The sequence below is a fragment of the Leucoraja erinacea genome, chromosome 18 (assembly GCF_028641065.1).
Source record: "Leucoraja erinacea ecotype New England chromosome 18, Leri_hhj_1, whole genome shotgun sequence".
NCBI classification, from domain to species: Eukaryota; Metazoa; Chordata; class Chondrichthyes; order Rajiformes; family Rajidae; genus Leucoraja; species Leucoraja erinaceus.
The window spans coordinates 956,717-972,020 of record NC_073394.1 but is presented as its reverse complement, the minus strand read 5'-3'; positions in this window follow the sequence as shown (position 1 = coordinate 972,020).

Below are 15,304 nucleotides of genomic sequence, written 5' to 3'. Positions count from 1 at the left end.
TTTAGAAGTAGATGTTGCTGTTCAGCAGAGAGTTTGAGGAATACTCAGTGATACAATATAAAATAAATGATACTGCTCTGGCCAGAGGCCATCATAAATGAATGAAAAACCCTCTGATGAACAGTTGGCAATCCGTTCTTGCAAAGCTGCAGGCCGTATGTTCCTTGGCTGTGGGTAACGTTGTAATTCAAAGCCCATTGGGCAGGTAATCACCCACCTGGTTGGCTGAATTCATCACTGCAGTCTGGGGAATATCAGGACATGTTTCACTTGGGCCGTTTACAGCCCAGCAGTAGGAATATTGATATCTCTAACTACAAGTAACCCTGGCATTCCCTCTCTCTCCATCTCTCCCCCACCCAAGTTCTTGTACTAGTTTCAAACTTGTCTTGTTGAGTCTCATTGTCTGTAACTTGTTTTCACCCAGACGCCACCGCTAACAATGGCCTGTTTCCTTTATCATAGTTACTTTTCAGCATATCTTTCATTCATTTGCTCTGTATCTCTCTATATCAGGGGTGGGCAACCTACTGCCCACGGGCCAAATCCGGCCCCGTAACCCAAAATCATCCGGCCCGCAGGTGGTTTTTTAAAATTTGTTTTTGTGACCTGGGAACTGCAGCCAATCCCCGGGAAGTGAGGAATCGTCAAACGTCACCTATCCATGTTCTCCACAGATGCTGCCTGACCCGCTGAGTTATGGTGCAGCAGCATCTATGGAGCTAAGGAAATAGGCAACGTTTCGGGCCGAAACGTTAAACGTTACCTATTTCCTTAGCTCCATAGATGCTGCTGCACCCGCTGAGTTACTCCAGCACTCTGTGAAACGTCACCTATCCATGTTCTCCACAGATGCTGCCTGACCCGCTGAGTTACTCCAGCACTCTGTGAAATGTCACCTATCCATGTTCTCCACAGTTGCACCACAGAAGGTTGTTTCTCAGACTGGAGGCCTGTGACTAATGGTGTACCTCAGGGTTCGGTGCTGGGCCCGTTACTGTTTGTCATCTACATCAATGATTTGGATGAGAACATACAGGGCAAGATTAGCAAGTTTGCTGATGATACAAATGTTAGTGGTTTTGCAGATAGTGAAGATGGTTGTGAATGATTGCAGCAGGATCTGGATCAATTGGCCAGGTGGGCGGAGGAATGGTTGATGGAATGTAATACAGAGAAGTGTGAGGTGTTGCATTTTGGGACGTCGAACAAGGGCAGGACCTACGGTAAATGGTAGGCCTCTGGGTTGTGTTGTAGAGCAGAGGGATCTAGATGTACAGGTGTATGGTTCCTTGAAGGTCGAGTCACAGGTAGATAAGGTGGTCAAAAAGGCTTTTGGCACGTTGGCCTTCATCAGCCTGAGTATTCAGTATAGAAGTTGGGAGGTCATGTTGCAGTTGTATAAGACGTTGGTGAGGCCACATTTAGAATATTGTGTTCAGTTCAGGGCACTGTGTTATAGCAAAGATGTTGTCAAGCTTGAAAGCGTGGAGAGAAGATTTACGAGGATGTTGCCAGGACTAGAGGGTGTGAGCTATAGGCAGAGGTTGAGTAGCCTGGTAGCGCAGGAGGATGAGGGGAGATCTTATAGAGGTGTATAAGACCATGAGAGGAATAGATCGGATAGATGCACAGAGTCTCTTGCCCAAGAGTCTCTTGAATCAAGGACCAGAGGACACAGATTTAAGGTGAAGGGGAAAAGATTTAATAGGAATCTGAGGAGCAACTTTTTCACACAAAGGGTGGTGGGTGTATGGAACAAGATGCCAGAGGAGGTAGTTGAGGCAGGGACTATCACAACATTTAAGAAACAGTTAGACAGGTACATGCATAGGACAGGTTTGGAGGGATATGGACCAAACGCAGGCAGGTGGGACTAGTGTAGCTGGGACATGTTGGCCAGTGTGAGCAAGTTGGGCCGAAGGGCCTGTTTCCACGCTGTGAGTCTATGACCCGAAACATCACCTTTTCCTTTTCTTTAGAGATGCTGCCTGACCCATTGAGTTACTCCAGTACTTTGTGTACCTTTGCTAACTTTACAGACACCTAGCCAGCCATGTGTCACGGAGGCTGGTGAAAGTCACCCTTGGGCAAAACGCTAACCTATACTGGAAACAATATTACAAAGTTATTTTCCCAACCTCAGGACAGATTTCCTTGTAGCAACTGCCTTTGAGGCGAGCTCCTACAAAGTGCAATGTGCCAAGGTCATTGGCCAGCCACAGAGATGGCATCACTTTCTAATAATATCATGTACATATAATCAACAGAAATGATGGAGATCTGTGGAAGTTCCTCACCAGAACATCAACTCTTTACATGCAAAGACCCCTCAATACAGACGTGGAATGTCAAACTGATCAATAGACAACAGGTGCAGGAGTAGGCCATTCGGCCCTTTGAGCCAGCACCGCCTTCAATGTGATCATGGCTGATCATCCCCAATCAGTACCCCGTTCCTGCCTTCTCCCCATATCCCCTGACTTCGCTATCTTTAAGAGCCCTATCTAGCTCTCTCTTGAAAGTATCCAGAGAACAGGCCTCCACCGTCCTCTGAGGCAGAGAATTCCACAGACTCACCACTCTCAGTGAGAAAAATTGTTTCCTCGTCTCCGTTCTAAATGGCTTACCCCTTATTCTTAAACTGTGTGGCCCCTGGTCCTGGACTCCCCCAACATCGGGAACATGTTTCCTGCCTCTAGTGTGTCCAAACCCTTAACAATCTGATATGTTTCAATAAGATCCCCTCTCATCCTTAACTCCAGATCGCCATCAACAAGGCTGTGCGGACCAGCGCTTAAACCCAGAGCTTCTGACCTGGTTGTGGTTGAGTCGATATAACCTCCCTCTGACAACTTGGAGACAACACCATTTATCCCTCATTCCAAAAAAGTCGAATGATCTAACAAAAGGGGTCACGGTGGGTGCAGCGGGTAGAGTTGCTGCCTCACGGTGCCGGAGACCCGAGTTCCATCCTGACTACAGGTGCTGTCTGTACGGAGTTTGCACGTTCTCCCTGTGACCTGCGTGGGGTTTCTCCAAATCCCCACACTCCAATGACGTACAGGTTTGCAGGTTAATTGGCTTCAGTAAAAACTGTAACTTGTCCCCTAGTGTGTAGGATAGTGATAGTGTATGGGGGTCGCTGGTCGGCACGGACTCGATGGGCTGAAGGGCCAGCGTTGTATCTCTAAACTAAACTGAACTAAACCTCTCACTCTAGATTGACATTACTGATGTTGCAAGTGCTGATTCTATTCAGATCAAAATTATTTGTGTGTAGTTTCCCCGATTTAAACAATGTGGTTAATTTAATGTTCTCTTCAGACTGAGGCTGAACTGACATGTTTTATGATTGAGCAGATACTAAATATGTTTTAACAGAAGCAGTCAAAGTAACGCAAAGTTTGATCAAAAAATCATATTCAGACCATCTGACGAGATGTGAAACACAGATGATTATCTTTAGCAAGGATTCCCCAGTTAGGTTTCATATGGATCTCACTGTCTGTAATCAAAGCAGCAACTTGAACTTGGTTTGGAGCATGGCTTGTCACATCCTGGTGTTGTATTAATGTAGTCCCGCAGATTAGAATTTGTCATCTAACACACAAAGAACTGAAAGGATGTCACAGCCAACAGATAAATGGAGACCGCAGATACAGACATTGATATAGAGAGATATAGAACAAGTGAATGAAAGTCACCACAGATGCTGCCTGACCCGCTGAGTTACTTCAGTTACTGTGTCTATCTTTGGTTTAAACCAGCATCTGTAGTTCCTTCCGACACAGGTAAATGCAAATATGGTTCGACACACACAAGTAACTTAGGGTGGCGCAGCGGTAGAGTTGCTGCCTCACAGCGCCAGAGACCCGGGTTCAATCCCGACTACGGGTGCTGTCTGTACATAGTTTGTACATTCTCCCCGTGACCTGCGTGGGATTTCTCCGAGATCTTCTGTTTCCTCCCACACTTCATAGACACGCAGTTTTGTAGGTTAATTGGCTTGGTATGAATGTAAAATTGTCCCTAGTGTGTGTAGGACAGGGTTAGTGTGCGGGGATCGCTGGTCGGCATGGACTCGATGGGCTGAAGGGCCTGTTTTCCCATTGTATCTCTAAACTAAACTCAACTATCGTTGTTTTAGGGCAATTGCCACTACAAGATGGATGCTGTTCCAGAATGTAAAGGTAAATTGTTACAAAGGAAATGTTTACGACAAAGATGAAGCAAAAAAACCCCAGAAAAAACGACAGACTGCAATTGTACAGAAAATAGCCAATTATAAGATTTAAAATGTTGGCTGTTGATTAAATCTAGAGTAATGCAACTTGTTACACTTGCCATCTGGTACAGATTGGTTCTGGCAAATTATCGGGAGCATAACTGACAGGGCAGCTCCAGTCGTGGGTTAGATCAGGAAACACGAGAGTCCCCAGAAACCGTGACTCCGGGCAGTGTTTAAATACTTCACGGGAACTGCTATCACTTACTCTGCCAATATTAATTGTTGTGAACCAGAAGATAGACACAAAATGCTGGAGTAACTCAGCAGGTCAGGCGGCATCTGTGGACAGAAGGAATGGGTCTTCAGGCTGATGTCAGGGCTAGAGAGACATACGTAGATAAGGAAGTGAAAGGTGTGAAAACAGGACAAGGGGGATGGAGATCAAGGAACAATAGATCCGTGCTAGCTGGGAGAAGGTGACAACAAAGATAACAGAGATGAAATGTAGTCAGAGACAGTAGGACTGGTGGGAGAACTGGGAAGGGGAGGGGATGGAGAGAGGGGGGAAGCAAGGGCTATTTGAAGTCAATGTTCATACCGCTGGGGTGTAAGCTACTCAAACAAAACATGAGGTGCTGTTCCTCCAATTTGCGCTGGGCCTCACTCAGACAATGGAGGAGGCCCAGGACAGAAAGGTCAGTGTGGGAATGGGGAGGGGGAGTTAAAGTGTTGAGCCACTGGGAGATCAGGTAGGTTTAGGCGGAATGAGCGGAAGTGTTCACTAGGCCACCTGGTCGAGAGGAAGCTGCAGGAAAATTGTTCCCAATGTTGGGCGAGTCCAGGACCAGGGGCCACACACAGTCTTAGAATAAAGGGGAGGCCATTTAAGACTGAGGTGAGAAAAAACGTTTTCACCCAGAGAGTTGTGAATTTGTGGAATTCCCTGCCACAGAGGGCAGTGGAGGCCAAATCACTGGATGGATTTAGAGAGAGTTAGATAGAGCTCTAGGGGCTAGTGGAGTCAAGGGATATGGGGAGAAGGCAGGCACGGGTTATTGATAGGGGACGATCAGCCATGATCACAATGAATGGCGGTGCTGGTTCGAAGGGCTGAATGGCCTCCTCCTGCACCTGTTGTCTATGTTTCTATGTATTTGCAGCCTGCAGGCAGGGCCGAGAGGGTTGTAATGGTGAGGGGAGAGAATGGGGCTGCAGTTACTGACAACTCATGGGAGCCCATGGACCACAGGCTCCATGCTGAACCACAAAACCCACCCACTGACACCCGCCATTCATGTAAACACCTCCATTTACCGCCTATACAGCCCCGGCACAAAGGACCACTGATTCCCCAACACCCTTGGCTCCAGAGTCTGTGGGGATTATCCCTGTTGCACGACCAACAGAGGTCACGGCCTCCGAGAGGAGTCCATTGGTACCGGAATGTTCCGCCTCGGCCGCGGGGGGGAGACACGGACCCGCAAAGTTGGCCGTGGGAGTCGACTACAGGAACGGATCTGTCGGCTCCCAGCTCCAGAACCCCAGCTCCAGGGGGCAGGTTTCATTCTCTCCAGAGATGCTGTCTGACCCACTGAGTTACTCCAGCTCTGTGTGTCTATGTTGGGATGACCAATTTATCCATTCTAAACTATTAGTCACACCAGCCCTTAACTAGCAGAGTAGCCAGAGACCCGAGTTTGATCCCGACATCAGGTGCTGTCTGCACGGAGTTTGCACGTTCTCCCTGTGACCGCGTGGGTTTTTTCCGGGTATTCCCGTTTCCTCTCAAATCCCAAAGACGTGCAGGTTTATAGGTTAATTGGCCCTCTTGCCAATTGCCTGCAATAAAGGTTCCATTGCCACTTGTGAGCGGAGCACCAAGATAAATTCCTTGTATGTGAATACTTGGCCAATAAACTTATTGAAACTTATTCAAGATTAGTCTGAAGAAGGGTTTCGGCCCGAAACGTCACCTATTTCCTTCGCTCTATAGATGCTGCTGCACCCGCTGAGTTTTTCCAGCAATTTTGTGTACCTTCGATCTTCCAGCATCTGCAGTTCCTTCTTGAAAACTTATTCATTCATTTGGTTCTACGTTGATTTGTAAACATAAACTGCATAATAGGAAGATGTTGTGAAGAGGTAGACACAAAACGCTGGAATAACCCAGCGGGACAGGCAGCATCCCTGGAGAGAAGGAATGGGTGATGTTTCGGGTCGAGACCCTTCTCAAAGAAGTATATTAGACTGCCATTATAAAACTTTGCTTTATTCCAATTTACAAATGTCACTATCTGCAAGATATTGCTTCTTGTTGAATTTGTTGTTCATTTCATCGTGTCGAGATTTCATTTCAGTTCAAATGTAGTCACTTTCTAACCTATTTCTGAAGGATTGGAGATTACGAAAAGGGGAGGTGCAACGAGACCAGGGGGTCCTTGTACATCAGTCACTGAAAGTAAGCATGCAGGTACAGCAGGCAGTGAAGAAAGCGAATGGCCCTGGTGAGACCACACCTGGAGTATTGTGTGTAGTTTTTGTCTCCTAATTTGAGTAAGGACATTGAGGGAGTGCAGCGTAGGTTCACCAGGTTAATTCCCGGGATGGCAGGACTTTCATATGTGGAAAGAATGGGTCGACTAGGCTTGTACACTATGGGTTTAGAAGGATGAGAGGGGATCTTATGGAAACATATAAAATTCTGAAAGGATTGGACAGGCTAGATGCAGGAAACATGTTTCCAATGTTGGGGGAGTCCAGAACCAGGGGCCATGGATTAAGAATAAGGGGTAGGCCATTTAGGACCGAGATGAGGAAAAATTATTTCACCCAAACAGTTGTGAATCTGTGGAATTCTCTGCCACAGAAGGCAGTGGAGGCCAATTCACTGGATGTTTTCAAGAGAGAGTTAGATTTAGCTCTTAGGGCTAACGGAATCAAGGGATATGGGGAGAAAGCAGGAACGGGGTACTGATTGTGGATGATCAGCCATGATCATATTGAATGGCGGTGCTGGCTCAAAGGGCTGAATGGCCTCTACTCCTGCACCTATTGTCTATGTTTCTATGTTTCTGTGTGTAGAGGAACGTTGCCACATTTGAAGATGATTCGGCAATTTTGGTTTAATTCGAGTGGATCACGAAGATGATATGTTAAATATTTATGAAGACATTTTCAACAATTATTTTTTTTTAATGCAAGTTTTGAAATGAATGTAAACTATCTAATCTACAAATGAAAACTGCAAAGATTTGCGGCAACAAGGAGTGTTGAGAGTGTGAATGTTACACAGCGCCTGTAAAATCCAGCTAACGGCCCTCAGAGTGAATTCAGAAAATAATTCAACGACCTAACTGTGCGGGCTGGTGTAACCCTAACCCTCCACGGCAACTGACATGGAGATGTAAACACTATCATCTCGATCTGACACGCAGGCCGCAGAGAACATTAGTTGGGGACTCTGCTCCTCTCCAAGATCAGAAATTAAATTGCAAGTTGCATTCTGACAAAGGCTACTTCTGATTTAATTAAGTGCAGGTATGTTATTGAAGTTTCCATGCAAGGTAATTGCAACTGACGCCAGCACCATTGGTAGTCCCACAGCCAGACTACACAAGCAGGGCTGGTGTTTAGTGTCTCTGAGGAGCTGCGGACCCATCCGTACTCAGTGTGGTCAGGAATGTGGTGTGTGTGTGTGTGTGAGGGAGAGAGTTGCCCCCGGGGGAAAGCAGCGCAGCCTCAAAGAAAGAATCAAAGATTCATCTCTTCCACTTGGCATTGCCCCAGCCTCGGCAGCATCAGCGCTCCATATGGCCAGAGACAGTGGCCATCATTCCCCTCATTAACACTTCCCCTCCCAACACATCTGCAGCGATTAGCGCAAATCACTCCCTCTACACTGTAGAGTCTACAGAGACCAGGTCAGATGTGGAGGAAGGAACTGCAGATGCTGATTTAAATCAAAGGTAGACACAAAATGCTGGAGTAACCCAGCGGGACAGGCAGCGTCTCTGGGGAGAAGGAATAGGTGACGTTTCGGGTCGAGACCCTTCTTCAGACTGATGTCAGGGGAGTGGACTAACTCTACAGAACGTTTTTCCTTCCATTATTTATTATGTAAAAGAATAAGTGTGTTATGATTGTGTTTAACCCAGCGGGACAGGCAGCGGGACATGACTTCAGAATTAAGGGACAGAAGTTTAGGGGTAATATGAGGGGGAACTTCTTTACTCAGAGAGTGGTGGCAGTGTGGAACGAGCTTCCAGTGGAAGTGGTGGAGGCAGGTTCATTGGTATCATTTAAAAATAAATTGGATAGGCATATGGATGAGAAGGGAATGGAGGGTTATGATATGAGTGCAGGCAGGTGGGACTAAGGGGAAAAAACATTTGTTTGGCACGGACTTGTAGGGCCGAGATGGCCTGTTTCCGTGCTGTAATTGTTATATGGTTGTTGTTATATGGTTATAATTTGTTTGGTTGTTTTGTTGTTTGTCTTTTGCACAAAAGTCCTCGAGCATTGCCACTTTCATTTCACTGCACATCTCGTATGTGTATGTGACAAATAAACTTGACGACTTGACTTGACTTGGATGGGACAGAGATAGAATGTAGACAGAGACAGTAAGACTGGTGGGAGAACTGCGAATGGGGAGGGGATGGAGAGAGAGGGAAAGCAAGGGCTATCTGAAGTTGGAGAAGTCAATGTTCATATAACTAGGGTGTAAACTACCTAAGCAAAATATGAGGTGCTGTTCCTCCAATTTGTGCTGGGCCTCACTCTGACAATGGAGGAGGCCCAGGACAGAAAGGTCAGGTAATCTGCTAATCAGGTCATCAGACCATCAATGCATCAGTTCTTAAACAGGTAGGGGCAGAATTAGGCCATTTTAGACCACTCAATGGCCGGGGGGAGGTGGGGGAGGAGGAAACATTTTTCCAGTCACTTACCTCGACAGAGATGCGATTTTTCTCCATGTTGCATCTCCGCCCCTCCCCCCGCGGCCTACAACGTGGATGGTGCGACCTTTCCTGGAGACCGGCCCGGAGCTTCAAGCCGCGGGCACTGCGCGGACTTGCCATCACGGAGCGTGGCGCCCCTTTGTCAAGGGATCGCCAGAAGAAGAGCTCGGACCGCGGGGCCTGTGGACTTTAACACCGTGAAGCCGTGGTCTCTGGTAAGAAGAGGCTGACTCGGGAGCTCCATGCCGCGGAGTGTTCCAATCCATCCCAACGTCGGAGTTTCCATCATCCCGACGCGAGGGCTTCGGACATCGGACCGTCGGCAGCGGCAAACTGCGGAGGGTTCAGCCCCGACAACCACGGGTGTACAAAGGAGCAAGATGGCTGAACTTTATTGCCTTCCATCACAGTGAGGAATGTGGATTCCACTGTGGTGGATGTTTATGTTAAATTTATTTTATCTGTGTATTGGGGTATTTTCGCTTAGTATGGCTGTATGGTAACTCAAATCTCACTGGACCTAAGTTGGTTAATCGACAATAAACGCAGATTTGAACTTGAACTTGAACTCGAAGAAGGGTCACGACCAGAAACGTCACCCATTCCTTCTCTCCAGAGATGCTGCCTGACCCACTGAGTTACTCCGGCATTTTGTGTCTGTCTTTGATTTAATCCGGTATTTGCAGTTTCTTCCGTCATAATATATTTAACTATGTCCAGAGAACTCCAGTGAATTATAATTGACCGTGAAGCACTTTGCTGATTTGTGTTTGGACCCTGGATTGTGGACATCCTGGTCAGCGTGACCAATATTACACCTCCCATCAGTCTCGAGCCTCTTTGTGTATCTTCTCTCTTCTTCCTTGTGGGGAATAATCTGCGGCTGATGGTTCCAGGTGTGGTCTCGCCAAAGCTCTATGGAATAGCAGCGACACATCCTCCTCCTTCAATAACACCAATATACTACTTGCCTCTTGGTGACACGGTGGCACAGCAGGTAGTGCTGCTGCCAGAGACACGGGTTCAGTCCTGACCACGGGTGCTGTCTGTACGGAGTTTGCACGTTCTCCCTGTGACCTACCTGCGTGGGGGTTTTTCGGGTGCTGTGGTTTCTTCCCACATACCACAGACGTACAAGTTTGTAGGTTAATTGTCTTCAGTAAAATTGTAAATTGTCCCTAGTGTGTGTGGGATAGTGTTAGTGTGTGGCGTGGACTCAGTGGATCGAAGGCCATCTGTAAACTAAATTAATAGCTTGGTGCAATTGCACATTAACTTAGTGATGTGTGCAAGATGTGTTCAAGAGTTAGATTTAGCTCTTAGGGATAACTGAGTTAAGGGACATGGGGCGAAGGCAGGAACGGTCTACTGAATGTGGATGATCAGCCATGATCACACTGAATGATGGTGCTGGCTCAAAGGGCCGAATGGCCCTATTTTCTATGTTTCTATATTTCTATGGAAGAACTCACTATATAAACCACCACTTATTCATCTCTGCTCTGTGAAAGTGGTTGTTAATCTTCTCAATTCTCACATTAAACTCAGTAATGTTTTGTTCACATTTGCATTGGCTTGGACAAGTTCAGGGATGGGAACGTTTCAGAGGGATTTGGGGCCAAACAGGGGGAAATGGGACTAGCATCTTGGTTAGTTTGGACAAACTGGGCTGAAGGGCCTGTTTCCGTAATGTATGGCTGTGTATATCCCATGCAACCTCTTTGCCTCTCACACTTGCCACTCAGATCACTGCTCCATAAAACCTAGAACAACCATAACATTAGCTCTGATCATTAAATAAAGTGTTAAGAGAGATAAGCAACAAATATTGGAGTCCACTTATCCTTCTGCATCTCTTCAACTGTGCGAAACCAATTAAAGGAAAATAAACTAAACTTTGAAAGAGTGCTAAAGTTTTAAATGGGCAGGATTTATTCTCCAGGGTGAAATAATGGCATGTAGACCTCCAGAAGTATTACATTATTCACACTTTTATTAGTTCTGAATATTTTTCTGAGATGTGGAGGCTTTGAACATTCCCGCAGCTTGTCGGGAGTATTTTATGGGCCGTGAAGAAACTGCACGGATTTACTCCACCAATAACAATCGACAATGCCGCTTAGTCTTTTCAGTTGCACAAATGGACAACAGAGATGCTGGTTTAAACCGAAGATAGACACAACATGCTGGAGTAACTCAGCGGGTCAGGCAACATCTGTGGAGAACATGGATAGGTGATGTTTCACAGAGTGCTGGAGTAACTCAGCGGGTCAGGCAGCATCTATGGAGCTAAGGAAATAGGCAACGTTTCAGGCCGAAACCCTTCTGGGTTTCGGCCCGAAACGTTGCCTATTTCCATAAGGATTTCGGCCCCGAAACGTTGCCTATTTCCTTCGCTCCATAGATACTGCTGCACCATAACTCAGCGGGTCAGGCAGCATCTGTGGAGAACATGGATAGGTGACGTTTCAGGTTGGTACTGGGTGGGGGAGGCATAGAACCAACAGCCAGATTTTGGCATCAATTACCAGTTTGCTGTTGCTATGGCTCTGTAAATGGGACTGGATAGACTCGGTTTGTACTCGCTAGAATTTAGAAGATTGAGGGGGGATCTTCTAGAAACTTACAAAATTCTTAAGGGGTTGGACAGGCTCGATGCAGGAAGATTGTTCCCGATGTTGGGGAAGTCCAGGACAGGGGGTCACAGTTTAAGGATATGGGGGAAATCTTTTAGGACTGAGATGAGAAAAAGAAAATTTACACAGAGAGTGGTGAATCTGTGAAATTCTCTGCCACAGAATATAGTTGAGGCCACAGTTCATTGGCTATATTTAAGATCGAGTTAGATGTGGCCCTTGTGGCTAAAGGGATCAGGGGGTATGGAGAGAAGGCAGGTACAGGATACTGAGTTGGATGATCAGCCATGATCATATTGAATGGCGGTGCTGGCTCGAAGGGCCGAATGGCCTCTACTCCTGCACCTATTTTCTATGTTTCTATGTAAACTGCAGAATGATCCAATCATCCACTCAGAACGTAGTGACAGCGATCATGAGTGCAAACACCAAAAATGACCAGTTTTCAAATATAACATGTCCCAACCATTAACAATTGCCTGATAATATGATTCAAAAGGCTTTCATTTAAATTAATCACCTATTGAGTAGAGCAATCATTTCTACTCTAATTTAATCCAACTTCAGTTAAAATAGGAACTATGTCTGACTTTGCAAAACCATATTCTCTTTAGTAAATTCAGAAAACATATTCAGGTCTGTCTGTCGGTCTGTCTACCTGTCTGTCTGTCGGCCTGTCTGTCTGTCTGTCTGTCTGTCTGTCTGTTGGCCTGTCTGTCTGCCTGTCTGTCTGTCTGTCTGTCTGCCTGTCTGTCTGTTGGCCTGTCTGTCTGTCTTTCTGTCTGTCCTGCAGATGTTGGTTTAAACCGAGGATAGACACAAAAAGCTGGAGTAACTCAGCGGGACAGGCAGCATCTCTGGAGAGAAGGAATGGGTGACGTTTCGTGTCGAGACCCTTCTTCTATCTATCTATCCTTATTTCTCTTTCCTGTTACAAGATTTAAATAATTACTGAATATTAAAACAAGTGTTTAATCATTAAAACAATATGTGTTAACTCATAATTACAAATGTAGCCCCACATCTGTGACCCTCACCATTTGTTGCTCAGACAAATATTGTCAGCATCCCAATTGAATATTTACTCAAGTAGGTTTGGCGAAGATCAGTTTGAAGTACCAGACTATTTCTATGTACAAACCTTAGACCAAATAAGGTCAAAGGGAAATATGTACAGGGCAAGTGGTGAATCCATGCTTTAGCCAGTTTCAGATGCTTCCATTGTAGAAACTAGATACAGTAGACAATGTCCCCACAGGGTACGCCACTCACTACAACCACGTACTGGTTTGAGTTTGGGTTTCACCGTCCTGGCTCAAGCTCCAGCTGGATCCCGTCAGAAATGAGTTTGAAACAGAGGAGAGTTTGGCTTTCGAAGTCTGTTGTAAATAAATGGAATAATCAGTTTCTTCCCAGCTGTTTATCAGGCAACTGAATCCTCTGGGTGGCACGGTGGTGTAGCGGTAGAGTTGCTGCCTTACAGCGCTTACAGTGCTGGAGACTCAGGTTCGATCCTGACCATGGGTGCTGTCTGTACGAAGTTTGTACGTTCTCCCCGATACCTCGTGGGTTTTCTCCGAGATCTTCGGTTTCCTCCCACATTCCAAAGACGTGCGGGGTTTGTAGGCGAATTGACTTGGTATAAATGTAAATTGTCCCTAGTGTGTGTGTGTGTAGGATAGTGTAATTGTGCGGGGATCGCTGGTTGGCGCGGACTCGATGGGCCGAAGGGTCTGTTTCTGCGCCGTATCTATAAACTAAACTAAACTAAAGATCCCACCACCTCTACAGAGCAGCGCTGAACTACTATCTACCTGATTGGTGACCCTTGGTCTGTCCGTGATCGGATTTGACCGGTTTTACCTTGTACTAAATTGCATCCCCGTATCATGAATCTATTCACTGTAACCGGCCCGTTGTCTTTACGCTGTCTGGTTAGCTGCCAACCATCCATTACCCGTCCACACTAGTTCTTTCACATCCACTCCCTACTCACTAGGGGGCAATTAGCAAAGGGACAATTAATCTCCAGTTCCGCACGTCTTTGGGATGTGGGAGGAAACTGGAGCATACACACATGGATATGTAGGGAATGGAGGGATAAGGGTTTGTGCAGGCAGATAGGACTTGATCTTGGCATCACACTGGGCACAGACAGTGTGGGCCGAATGGCCTGTTCCTGTGCTGTACTGTTCCACAGTCTATGTTCCTCTACAACTGGCAGATGTCTAATTCATTAAACACTGTCAATCAGCCCTTTGGTTTCTGTGTTGATCTAACTCTGTGGTTGCGTGTTGACCTGTGACCCTCTTCAATGTACCAACTACAAAGTGGTTTGGGTTTGGACCTTTGACCGCGGCAGGATATGAAGCCGTGTGTCACGTTATGAACCTACCCCTCACGTCGCACTCACGTGCAGAATGGAAATGAAACCGTGCAAGGAGTTGTTGGGACCACCTCCGTATGCAGCCTGCTCTATCCTATCGGATATTATTACCCTGCCTCCATTCAGTCGCCTGTCTGTCCATTAGAGCAATGTTACTTTCAGCAACACTGTATGTATATCTGCTCTAAACATCAAACGCAGCTTTGAGTTTTACATTACTAGGGACAAAAATAAACTTTAGCTGCCCGGACTACCAGACTAAAAATAGCCAGCGACCGGTAAATGAAACTTGGAAAGTTTGCATGAGGCATGCATGAGCCAGTAATGATTCACTGTGACTGATTAAAGTTGCCCACTCGAGTTTAGACAAAGCCTAGCGGTGTATTTCAAGTCTTGTGCACAGAACATCTGGAGCATCGACTCCAGTTTCGTTCAGCTGCCAGAACTCTCTCTCTCTCTCTCTCTCTCTGTGAAGTTGTGTGTGATCGTGTGGAGGGAGATATAACGGTCTTGCTCCAAGACGGGTCCCACCAGCGAATCCTTCCACCCGACCCCACCACAACTACGCTCTCCCCATGTACACGTTGGTTTGAAGAAGGGTCTCGACCCAAAACTTCACCCATTCCTTCTCTCCAGAGATGCTGCCTGTCCCACCGAGTTACTCCAGCGTTTTGTGTCCACCTTCAGTTTAAACCAGCATCTGCAGTTCCTTCCAACACATTACAGATTAGTTTATTGTCACGTGTACTGAGGTACAGTGAAAAGCTTTTGTTGCATGCTGTCCAGTCAGCGGGAAGATGTACATGATTACAATCGAGCCGTTTACAGTGTACAGATACATGATAAGGGAATAATGTTTAGTGCAAGGTAAAGCCAGCAAAGTCCGCAAAGATAGTCCAATGGTCACCTTGATGTTATGCCTTTTAATTTTTTAAACTTCCACCTGGGGGAAAAGGTTCTGACTGTCTACCCTATCTCTGCCCCTCATAATGTTGTAATCCCGCAGTATTGGATGTTTGCAACATACAGCAGCTGCCTGTAGAGTGAAGGGCAAGGTGGATCAACAACGTGGAAACAAGATGAAAGAAAT